Source organism: Periplaneta americana, chromosome 17, assembly GCF_040183065.1.
Source record: "Periplaneta americana isolate PAMFEO1 chromosome 17, P.americana_PAMFEO1_priV1, whole genome shotgun sequence".
Classification (NCBI taxonomy): domain Eukaryota; kingdom Metazoa; phylum Arthropoda; class Insecta; order Blattodea; family Blattidae; genus Periplaneta; species Periplaneta americana.
The window spans coordinates 7,710,714-7,723,703 of record NC_091133.1 but is presented as its reverse complement, the minus strand read 5'-3'; the positions used below and the strand labels follow the sequence as shown (position 1 = coordinate 7,723,703).

Below are 12,990 nucleotides of genomic sequence, written 5' to 3'. Positions count from 1 at the left end.
TAGTCCATCTTTCATTTTCAACTGTATCCAAAATGCCATACTTTCGTAGTGTTCCCATCGGCTACTAGGACCAGCTGACGAACCTGTGCCCTGCTTCAGATTTTTCTTTTTCCTATTATAAGTATCCCTGAGACTTTTCCACCTGGATTTTCATTCATTTACTGAAATAAAAAAATACAATTAGGCCTACTTTGTTTCAGGCATATAGCTACTGGGGAATCATTTCACTCTTTGGCCTTCACTTTCAGAATTTCACATTCCTATATCAGCAGAATAATTCGAGAGATTTTGAAGATACTTTGCGAGAAATTAGCACCAAATTATCTGCCAAACCCAACTAAAGATAAAATGAAAACTATTGCCAGTGACTTTTATTAAACGTGGGACTTTCCTAACTGTTGCGTAGCATTGGACGGTAAACATGTCGTATTGTGTGTCCCGATAATAGTGGATCTTTGTACTTCAATTATAAAAATTTTCACTCACTAGTATTGCTTGCAGTGGTTGATGCTAAATATAGGTTTATTGCTATTGATGTAGGATTGTATGGGAAAGAAAGCGACAGCGGCATCTACCAGAAATCCAATATTAAACAAATGATCCCATCATTGATGCCACATGATTCGCGATTACCTGGGACAGATACAATTTTGCCTCACGTAATTATAGGTGACCATGTATGGTGGGTCCCTATCACACGGCATGGTGCGTCCTCAGGTTGCGGATAGAGGAGACGGAGGGTAGCTGCGAATATATTGAATAAGCAGCCGTGGACAGCCGATAAGGGGTGGTCCTCCAGCTTGGGGGTTGGGCGAAGGGCTAACAACCCATCACCGTAAAAAAACAGCTTGTTACGAATCCCTACAATAAGCCTCGGAATAGGACTGATTCTCTGGCACGACCACAGCAAAGGAATAAGAAATCTGAAAGTTAGAATTTATAAAACAGTTATATTACCGGTTCTTCTGTATGGCTGTGAAACTTGGACTCTCACTCTGAGAGAGGAACATAGGTTAAGGGTGTTTGAGAATAAGGTGCTTAGGAAAATATTTGGGGCTAAGCGGGATGAAGTTACAGGAGAATGGAGAAAGTTACACAACACAGAACTGCATGCATTGTATTATTCACCTAACATAATTAGAAATATTAAATCCAGACGTTTGAGATGGGCAGGGCATGTAGCACGTATGGGCGAATCCAGAAATGCATACAGAGTGTTAGTTGGGAGACCGGAGGGAAAAAGACCTTTAGGGAGGCCGAGACGTAGATGGGAGGATAATATTAGAATGGATTTGAGGGAGGTGGGGTATGATGATAGAGACTGGATTAATCTTGCACAGGATAGGGACCGATGGCGGGCTTATGTGAGGGCGGCAATGAACCTTCGGGTTCCTTAAAATCCATTTGTAAGTAAGTAATTATAGGTGATGAAGCATTTCATTCATCACGAAATCTAATGAGGCCTTACCCAAAATCGCAGTGTATAGAAGATGAAACGAAACGCGAATTCAACTATCGCCTATGCAGAGCACGAAGAACTATGGAAAATGCATTTGGAATCATGAGCCAGACTTTCCGAGTTTTATTCACTCCAATAAACATAGAAACTGCAGACCTGTTAATTATTGCGTGCTGCTGTATGCATAATATGATAAGGTGTTCAAGTTCAAATATTGACATTAAGGAAGAGGATATTATTATGCCATCAGAAAATTTGATAGCACTAACCAAGTTTGGAGGCAATAATTCTGCAGAATCATTTAGCGTTAGGGATAAATTTAGGACTTACTTTTCTAGTAGAGAAGGAAGAGTTAAATGGTATCAGTAAGATACAGTGTATAGCCTACTTATGCCACTTCTGACACAGGGACGTATATTTAAATTATTAATAATTTCCCAAGAATGCTACATAAAAGAAGGCATACTTTTCTCTTTCTTAGCTGGCTTCTTTGAGAGTATATATTTATAAACAAGTGGTTTTAGTTTGCAGCCACATACATTCAACATAAAAATCGTTTGATACCTCCCTATAAATTAGAATAATGCACTGCAGTAGCCTCCCTCCGTCTATTTGTTACAAATATAATACTCGAGAGGTCCAGGAGCAATGCTAAGGAATCTGACCACTTCCCTAGTACAGTTTCGTCCTGTGTCTCTCGTAGGTTGTGTTGGTAATTATTAACACGTGGGGTGGAGCTATAACAGTGTATTAGAATCTATAGGTAGGTATTAAATGACTTGTATACGGTTCCATATTGAAAATATTTGTAGCTACAAACTAAAACAACATAGGCCTATGTATCAATATATGTAGCCAAATCTCACAGAAGTTAATGAAAGGAAAGAATATTGTGTCCTCTTTGTTGCAGCTTTTCTGGAAAAAATACCTTTATTTTCCGAGCGAGCAAACCATATCAACAAAATAAATTACATCGTTCGTTATGCATTTTAGTGGTTAAAATATTCAAGCTATGGCCAAGTTATTCCACTTAAATTTAGTGTAAGGACACACTTCATTTGAATTTTAAAGTAGTCTCAAGTAAGCTAATTAGCCATACTGTAATCGTCACTAAAGATTGAAATTTCATGGAAAATATTCTCTTGACACCCTATTTATATGTCCCTGCTTTAAAAACACTCAGTTCAGCATTTTTATAAACACTGTTATTAAAAAGTTCGGTAATTTGATAGAAGACGGGCACTTGGTTGAACATAGTAAGTATTACCAACTTTTTTTTATTTCAGAGTTAAATGTTAGTGATGTTTTAGTGACTTTTACATGTTAGTTCTAGGTTTTTTATACTAGGTGTCGCCGTGATTTTCTTTTAATTTGATTGGTTATAGTTGTCATTTGTTCTAGAATTTTCATTAATTTTAAATGGATAATGACGTTATCAGTTGTTCTTGGTTGTTTGACGTGAGTGGTGTTATGTTGTATATGATGGCTAAAGCTATTGAAAGTTTGTAATTTTATGACTTTTGTGATTTTCTTTCGATTTGATTGGTTATAGTTGTAATTTATTCTAAAATTTTTATTAATTTTGAATGGATAATGACGTTGTCAGTTCTTGGTTGTTTGACGTGAGTGATGTTACATTGTAGATTTGTCTGCATTTGTCGAATGCGCATCATCATGCTTACGAAAAGTCACTTTTCAGTGTCATTAATTTATTTTGTGAGCACAAGGTTGGAATTTTGAAGTAAGAGGGAAAGGATGGAATCCGTGTTCTGAAATCATTTATTAAATTTTGTGACGATTTTGGTTTAGTTCTTTCGCTGGTGAATAAGGATTGTGTTGAATGTTGAGGAGAAAACTGTTTTTCTGTGGTTGAAAGGAATTATTTACTGATTTTTCTTTACATGTTAAGGTGTAATAAGTGTTCGAAGAGAATTTCATTCAGTGTAAAGACGTGCTTTATTTATGCAAAGTTGACTGTACGACAAAGTGTTGGTTTAGTTCTGTGTTTCTTACATGGTTTAAGTTTAGATTGCCTTAAAGCCTGTGTCATTTATACTGGAAGTGAAGTGGTTGTCGATGAAGACGTCAATGAGAATTGAATTTTATTTCATAAGGTGATAAATTATTATGTTTTGTTTTGTGTTTTAGTGATTTTTGGGGGTAAAGTGCGGACGAAAACTGCCAGAAAAGTACTACCAACTATGAAGTTCGAATGCCACGAAACGCCAAAAAAATCAAAGGAAAAAAAATTAAATATATTTTCACTTTTTGGAGGGCTTGTTCTTCTTTAAAAATATGAATATATATTTGATTTTGCGATGTTTGGTGACATTTGGACTTCATAGTTGGCAGAACGTTTTTGGTAGTTTTCGTCAGCCATGTTGGATTTTGCCCGTTTTCTATCAAATTACCAAAAGTTCATCTGTAATATTGTTTTTCGTATGTATTCGCATATTAGCCTATCTTGAAAACAAGATACTTTACCACTCTTCCCTATAATTTCACCAACTTCCTTCCACATTTCTTTTTTATGGGCATCTCTATATTCTTTCGAACCCATATCATACAGGACAGAATGATTGGAATCAAAATTAATTAAAATATTATCATTTATTGTTGAGAAGTTGCTAAATATACGTTTTGAAGCCACATTACTTTGTCGTCATTCTTTTGTTTTCTAAATGAACGAAGATCATCGCTCTCAATTTGAAGTCAAATCAATCCAGAGTGATGAATGCCGATGCAATCACTGCAGCCAGCGATGAACGTCGTAAAGAAACCAGCTGCGTATATTTACACGTAGAGCTAATCGATCGACGTTGTTCACTCGGCGATGATCGCCGTAGCGGAACCATAGCTTAAATGTGTCACTTGTCCACCTAACAACAAAAGGGGTCTTTCTTTCATTGTCTTACAAAGCGACAAATAATCCTGAAAATGTCTGTTGTTATGCATCCATTTTGCAATACAGCATAATAGTTACCGGAATATCTTTCTCTTCTCTCCATGTAGACCACATTTTTTGGCTTTGTAATAACAAGCGGTGGTAAACGGTCAACTGCAGCTGAACAGCAAGCCATAACTGTTGTGTTGTCCTTGCTGGAGTACATAATTGTCGTATGAACTTTTTGTCCTTTTGATGTAACCCCTTTAACATTTCTAGGATCACTTGAGAAACCAAACTCATCTAAATTCCAGACAAGTTTGGGCTTATTTTGTAAGTTCAATTCCTCGATTTTCTTTTCCACTACATCATAAAAACCACACACAAAAAAGGGGTCAGAGGTGTCCTGTCTCCGTGATTTTTCTAATGCTTAAAACCTCTTCAAACATAGGTAATTCCTTTAGCAGAAATTTGGGGACCAATCATTTCCAGGTTTGTAGTTTCTGAATGGCGTACTCAATTCCTGCTACTCAACAAACTCTCTCACTACATTTTTAACATCACCTTTGGACAAAGAAAACCCCCATTATGCCAAAATATTTAAGTGTTTGGATAGCTCCTGTTCATATTTAAGTAAAAGAGCAACTTTCCATCCTTTCTTTTTCGCAACTGGACCTATTATCTTCCTAGCCAACGCTGATTTAGATATTTTATATTTCTCAGCCACAGTTCTAATTGACTTCTTTTCATTTACAACTTCACTTATTGCTTTAGTTAAAACATTTGGAGAATATACATCACCTTTTTTCTTCTAATTCCTAACCATTGTGTCACTTTATTAACCTCAGTAAACTACACATGTTGCAAGCTACACACAAATTCAAAGAAATGAAACAAAAGAAAATCGTCAAAAAGCATGTCTAACAACTGCCTCACAATGAAAAATCAACAGAAACACAGGTGCAACAATTGTTTCACAGTCAAAAATAAAGGAACAGAAGGTCCAATAACTGTCCTAAATTTACCTAAGCGTGTCCCTAAAATGCCCCAAAACATGTCCCACACTTGCACCGACATTTTAGACAAAAATTTCTTGCTTAATAAAGATTATACACTTACACAACGATGAAGAAAATTTCTTCCCTTCATGTCTTAAGTTGGGTTGACAAAATATATATTTTTTTCTACAGTAGTTGTTTCACCAATTACAAAGTTTTCGGACTAGATATCAAAGTTTTTCACGCTAAATTTTGTAAAAGTTCCTTAATGATTTTTGCTGCTCATAAATTCGCCATCGTTGGTGATTTAGTTGTTACCTATGATTTAAGACATTCAAAATAATTTATTCCTGTTTAAGAAGCATACAAACAATTTGTTTATAAGATGATATCATGATATTCCTCTTTTACCCCAAGATTTTGCTGTCCCATTTTTACCCCAGTTGACCCTGCAGTTATAGAACCTATAATGGGGAGAGTAGCGCACGCGGACTCTTAAATAAATATGCGCATTTCACCTTGTTAGTATAAATATGAGGATCAGGCTAACCGACAATAGACAACAGTAAGATTCACACTTCGCTCTCACACCTTCAGCTGTCTGCTCTGTAATATCAACACGACTTTGGACACTTTACGGAAGTTTCAGGATAGTGTATAGGTTAGGTTAGTTTAGGCTTTTGTTATGTATTATATACACGATTCTGTGACAGATTAGTTTAGACTTTTATTATGCCTTGCTGGATTTTCAAAGCCTGGTGATTCTTGTTTAGTGATGTTGTCAGCGTAATGGGCGACGTGTAAACGAAGTTACAATAAAGGAATTTAGTATTTATGTAATTATTAATTGTTGTAGGCCTACTTCATTATATTCCAGGGTTAGTCAATTAATAAAGGCTTTGCGTTCTTCACATTACATCGTAACGTCTCTGCGTTCCTTTCCTTCACAACGTTTGCACTTCCATTACCACGCACCTCTCATTTCACACATCTTGAAATATTTTCCTATTAAATCCTTAAATTTTGAAATTTATCTCCGCAATAAATCCCTTTCAAATTCGACCATTTTCACTTCCAAAATCACCGGAACTACCTCAATGCTCGTTTTTTTCTTTCTTACTCATCAGGGATGCTGAATATTTATCCATTTGTGTTGTATTTAGCTTCAAAGGAAAACTGTTTTCAAAATACATGTTCATTGTTCAGTTCTAGCCACAGGCGTAGCTCGGTCGGTCAAGGCGCTTGCCTGCCGATCCGGAGTTGCGGTCGGGCGCGGGTTCGATTCCCGCTTGGACTGATTACCTGGTTGGGTTCTTCGGAGGTTTCCCCCAACCATAACGCAAATGTCAGGTTATGTATGGCGAATCCTCGGCATCATCTCGCCAAATATCATCTCGCTATCACCAAATCCATCGACGCTAAATATCCTCGTAGTTGATACAGCGTCGTTATATAACCACAGTCTACTATATACAGTCGCGAAGCTCAATATGTAGTAAATATGCAAACATTAGATAGTTGCTCACCACTAGGATTGCTAATATCGCCTCATTACAGGCAATGCAAAATAGTACCGTCACAGTCTATTGTTTCTAGCACTCTCAAAACTCAAGCTTCGTGACTGTATATAGTAGACTGTGATATAACCAAGTAAAAAAAAAATGTTCACTTCTCGAAACATGTTACTTGAATGTGGAGGAAACAGTGTGCTATAATTAAATATTACCAGTTTATGACGAATAAACTGAGATCCAAAGCAGTGAATGAATCTGTGCCCGCTATGTTTCCCATTTTCGTACATATACTTATAACATATACACTTACATCTGTATTATACCTTAAATGTAAAAAATTACAACCTACCTCTGGAACAATGTAACAAATCAGCAAACGAAACTCCTAACAGACTATATGAACCAAAAGTTTATTGCACAAGGCCAAGCGCGAGGATCAAAAGGGCCGTGAATGAGACAGCTATGCCGCAAGAATAATCAAATGAACTTCACAGGTGATACCAAGAGCCACCACTTACGAGGCAACTAGGCCAGGAAATAATGGAGTAGGCTGCCCAGTTCCTTTCGTCTTACATTGCATACGTCGCCGATTAGTTATATGTTATGCTAATCAGGCTTCAGTTGTATACAAACAATTCTTCTTCCTTTGACACTTAGGTCGTAAGCAATGCATAGGTACCGTAAAGAGAGGTGTACTGCCTGATAATAGAAGTACATATGAGTCAGAACCTCAATCAGACAATTATGGTCTCCTGGTTGAGATAAACGTCAGAATTATTAAGTTGTACATCAGCTACTAAATTTTTCGTTTGGTTACTTGGTGCTGTCACGTCTAGTCAGTCTTTCGTGCTCGTATAATTCGGAATAAGGAAGAATGGTTCATCTCGTAAGAGTTCAGTTAGAGTCCATTTTTAGCAGCGCTGCCGCGAGGTCCTCTACTTAGAATGTATAGTACATACTTACATATACGTTATATGTTAACAGTTCTTTAAAACTGTGGTTGAAATGGTCATAAAGGAATCAAAATATGTGCTCCTGCATACATAACATATATAAGGCTCCACAAGTAAAGAACCCTGGCCTCACACCACTTCTGCACAGATGACAGTGATTGACAGGCCAGTTAGGGGAAGCTGTTGCCACGTTTGCTCTTGGCTGGACTCTTTAAATGTATTTTCTTTTGCAACTGGTTGGATTCTTTCAAAAATGGAAAATTCACAACACAGCATTCTAGGCGGTCTCCTGGCGGTATATTTGTCCACAGTTTCACTAATTGGGGGAGCGTGTCAGTCAGATTTATGGCTTCCTGAACCCAACCCTGCAACAAAGGTTCTTTACGTGTGAAACCAAGAGTATAATTAAACTGACAGTGTTCAACGTGGTACAGCATGATCTCCAATGATGGTAGAAGTGTGAAATTTCGTAGATATGCTAATTAACCAATGCACTCGCGAATTATACAAAAAAATAATTAGTTCTAAGTCTCGCCACCAGGTGTAAATATGCGCTGTAAGCCAGGGAGGTTTAACTCAAATGATAGATGTTGGATGCTCATAGATGTTCCTTAGTTTGCCGCATGTGGTCAGGACAGCGCTGGCTGATTTCGATCACAGAGTTTGTAAAATTAGCAGTACAAAATTCTTTGGTTTCGAAAGTTCTTTGGTTATAAGTTTTGCCAATATGACGGTTTTAAACAGATATTATTCATATCCATTATTTACAGAATGTGTCAGTTTTATAACATTCCGATTATTATTACTATTACTATATAGCCAATTTGCATTTTCATTCGAGGACAAAGTAGCCATATTAGTCTACTGTGTATGACCTATTAACCTCATTTGTTCAGTTGATCGATTGTTGGATGTTGGCATTCCTATACTGTTTAAATCTTGTATAAATTATGGAATGGACGAACATGGCTGCTAAAGGAAGAAATGTGAACAGATCAAGTTAATTTAGAAGTTACTGGTGCTTTCCTGCAACAAGAAATAATTCGCAACGTTAAAGGTAAGAAAGAAATACGTTTGAGATTACAAGACTTCACGTCATCTACACGGTTCAATTTTTCTTTCAACTTCACACATTCAAGCAATATGGCGTACCTTGTAGATAGAAAATCTTAATGTATCTTAATTCAACAAGCGCTTTGAACTTGATTCCTTCAATATTCTTCCCTGACTGCGTGCGTACGAGCATGAAAAATTGAACCGTGTAGATGCAGCTTAATTGCATCATCATGTTTTTTTTTAATTTAAACTGAATTCTTCCATCATATCTTAAACGTTTATTAAACTGATGTCTGTAATTGTTTTAAGGGATAAACTTCAGAACGCGATTACCTTTCTTCTACCACTACCACATGATGAACTGACTTCTGTGTTGAATTACAAGAGTGTATTAGGCCTAACTGCAATTACGCCAAGAGCTTTAAAGGTAAGCTAACAGAGTTAAAATACGCTTTGGGTATGAACGAACATCTTATTTTTGTATATAACTAAGTTAAGTTGGTCAGACATCTTAAAATTCGTGGGACACAATCTGATATGACTAAATATGTTGTTCCCGGTTTATTTCTTTACAGTTGCGTTACCGAAGGATGGCGTACCCTAGCTTGGTAACGCAATAGTAAAGAAGTGTCGTTCCCGAAAAGACATATTTTAGAAAATTTGACTTTACAGTTACCAGCAGTACCTTTACTGGAATAATTTTGATAAAATAAAAAGAGTTAAATTGTCGGAGATATTTATTATTTTATAGACTCGTGGATAGAATTCTTCCCGGAATATTTCCCAAACGTCGATTATATTGCAATCCTTCAATTGTTCTATGAAATGCAGTGTTATTAATGCATTATATGATACTAGCCTACTGCTGGTTTGTTTCAGTTGATAGAAAGACAAATGGCGGAGTTTTACATTGTGAATGTGCTGCAGTGTACTGACAGAAATCGGATAGTAATGAGAAGACCTGGTTATTCCTGTTTCCTGTGCCAAGTAATGCAGCACAGCTTAAAAGGTAAGCAATGCCGTTGGCATAAGCTCAATGCAAAGATATCCTTATATATTTTCAATAAATAGTCAGGGTTGGTAAACTGTAGTGATTTTTAAATTTAAGTGAGAATTTTTTGTCGAAATCAGATTTGTTTATTAAAATGAGTTTTTGCCTTCTTTTGTAATTCATTTAAACATAATTTGTGCATTAGTTCCTACATAATTGTGTATTTTTTAATGTGTTATTTTAAGTAATTAACAACATCGCTTCAAAAATAATTTACTATGTTTACACACAGGCCTCATTATTAATACATGAAGAGTTACAGCACTAATAACCTGCACTTAATGATAATGATAATAATAATAATAATAATAATAATAATAATAATAATAATAATAATAATAATAATAATAATAATAATTAGCTTGGATTTAGGCAAGATATTATGCTCAGTTTGTTATTCATTAGAAAAGAATTCAACTATTTAGAGAGATTAATATTTACAAATAAATTTATCAGAAGAGCTTAGCATTGTGTGTTTTCAAAATAAATACGTAGTCCATTTGGCATTGTGCAACTTTTACTTTGAATATTGTTATGAGCTACAGCTATTCATTTCAATCCTCAGCATCATACTTTGCTTTAATTAGGTGGTGATTCCGAAAGTAGGCTCTACTTGACTACCTGTACCATGTGTTCTGTTGCTCCTTAATTAGGATTTAGGAAAAGACATATGAGAAGCAAAGTTTCAAAACCTATCCATTTTTTCAGAAAATGCTAGAATTATATGTCTGTAATAAACAAAGATTTTTCTGTGGTGAAATTTTATATGAATTTATAGGAAAAAAAATATATTTCACGATAGAAAATATTTTATTCATTGCAGACATGCAAGTTTTTGGCATCTGAAATGTATTTTCTAAAAATGGACATGTCAAGTTTTGTAAGTTTGCTACTCATATATATTGCTAATAGTTTTAAGAAGCAGCAGAACAGTCATATGTAAAAACGCTTATATTTTGTTCTTCAGGAAGTTAATTTCTCATCTTAACCATGTTAGGTGCATATAATTTTAATCTGTGATTTAAGTAGTAACAATTATCTGATGTAAATAAAATGAAAATTATTTTATTTACATCATGATTAAATCATTAATTTAAATTATTACCAACCCTGGTTTGTGGTTTTTTCGAAGATAATAATAGAATTTTGATTGTAACAGGTACCAAATGTGGGCAGCTATGGCAGAAAATCCTCATCCTTACAGAAGGGCCTATATATGTGCAAGCCATTTTCGCAGTAATCAGTATAACGGTGACTTCAGGTACAACTTACTAAGAGGGGCCATTCCATCAAGAGATGCTTGGTATCCCACTCAGGAACTACGATCCACTTCATCACCAGCCTACTTACATTAACCTTTTTCACCAGCTAACATATTTGCTTCATTCATTGCACTTCACTGTGGCATCAATTTGAACCTGCAGCTTTCTCAACTGGAGAGTTTTGGGTGCACTATTTACATAATTTTAGAGAATAAATGTGGCACAATACTCCAGCAATGGGGGCATAACCAGTCCAAGCACTGCCAGTATCGAAGCTCAAAATAAGGAAATGTGAAATATCGACTTATCTCTAATAAATTACATTGTACTTTTTCAATTAGGTATGCATGAGAACCTTAAAAGTACCACTTTTTTCTTTGTATGTATTTCTTAATGGTGCTTCGTTGAACGCCTAAGATTAATTATTACAGTATGTCTGTTGTAGATAAATTGTTTTCTTTGTATTCTCTTTCAGTGAGTGATTCATTCATTGTCTTTATCTTTTAACAAAAATGTGTTTAATTTTGTTGACAAGTGTCTGGTAATGGACTTCATTCATTATTATTATTATTATTAGCTCATTTCGTTTAATGTGTTGATTTCTTCAGTTAATTGAAGGAAAATAAGGGGAATTCATTCATCTGAAAAAAAAAAAAAGTAGAGTACTTGACTTCTACATTATGAGCTATGTAATTTTTGTAATATATAGGGCAATGATAAATCTAACGATCTTTAAGACCCTAAGTTAACATTACATAGTAATATAAATACAAATAATAATTACTAGTACAATGAGCATTTCAGTTGTGTCAGCTATAGGGTATAGGATGGAGTCTAGTGGCAGCGATACGAATCTGCAGCTTCTGCAACTCGTGAGATTTGGGTGCATTATTTAGAATTTTTAGAGAGTAAATATGTTGATGTTTTCTAATGCCAGGCATTTGACAATAAAGTCATTTGACCTCTTGCACTCCAGTATTTTTCAAAATTATTGTCATGGTCAGCCACTGAAGCACAGATTTTGAGGTGTTCCAAATCCATTTCTTGGTTTGAGTTAGCACAATGGACAGTTAGCAGACTGATATATTCCAATTCTATGCAGCAAAATAGTCCCCCAGTCGGATTTCCGGGCGGGACTACTTTAATGGTACAGAAGCAACTAAATTTCTTATAATGGAATGCTTGTCGTATAACATCAGCTAAGAAAAGAGTAAATATTGTACAATATTTTGTCTCTTCTCACTTTATAGATATCTTAGATATGGAACAACAAGTTTTGATGGAGAAATCATTGCAATAAGTGAAAGTCTCAGCAATCTTCTATGCCACATCAATAAATTTAAGAATGCAGTTATATTGTCAGACTCCAAAGCAGCTATTCTATCAATAGTCTCTAAACACAAACCTTCATCTCAAACAGCAGAAATAACTAAAATGCTCTCTCAATTAATATCACTCAATAAAAGAATTGTATTTCAATGGATACCATCCCATTATGGAATCCTCGGAAACGAGAATGCGGATGCTTTAGCAAAGAAGGGCAGCACTGCTACTTACAGACCTGTTACTAAATCTACGTATTATTCTGTGAAAAGATTTATTAAATCTACATACTTAGACTTCAACAAACAAAATTTGATAACACAATCTCAAGAGAAAAATGGAACTCTCTGCATCATAATCCACAGTTAATTCCCGATTTACCACGAAAATCGTCTGTAGCTGCATTTAGATTGGCAACAGGCCATGACTGTCTGGCCAAACACCTGCATAGAATTGGAATATATCAGTCCCCTAACTACCCACTGTGCAA

General features: G+C 35.5%; 1 protein-coding gene and 1 long non-coding RNA gene across 3 annotated transcripts in view; one reads left to right on the top strand and one right to left on the bottom strand.

Moving 5' to 3' along the window:
- Positions 1 to 7,336, bottom strand: part of LOC138692636 (putative zinc finger protein 66) — a 55,925-nt gene extending 48,589 nt beyond the window's left edge. Inside the window, exon 1 of one of the 2 annotated variants that reach the window (XM_069815704.1) lies at positions 7,205 to 7,336. The gene's annotated coding sequence lies outside the window, so the exon portion shown is untranslated. The remainder of the gene's footprint in view (positions 1 to 7,204) is intronic. The other variant, XM_069815705.1, reaches the window with a different exon arrangement.
- Positions 7,337 to 8,761: 1,425 nt separating this feature from the next.
- LOC138692637 (uncharacterized) lies at positions 8,762 to 11,573 on the top strand. Its single transcript, XR_011330092.1, has 4 exons — positions 8,762 to 8,865; positions 9,174 to 9,291; positions 9,744 to 9,873; positions 11,075 to 11,573. It is a non-coding gene; the product is annotated as an uncharacterized lncRNA (long non-coding RNA).
- Positions 11,574 to 12,990: the final 1,417 nt, after the last annotated feature.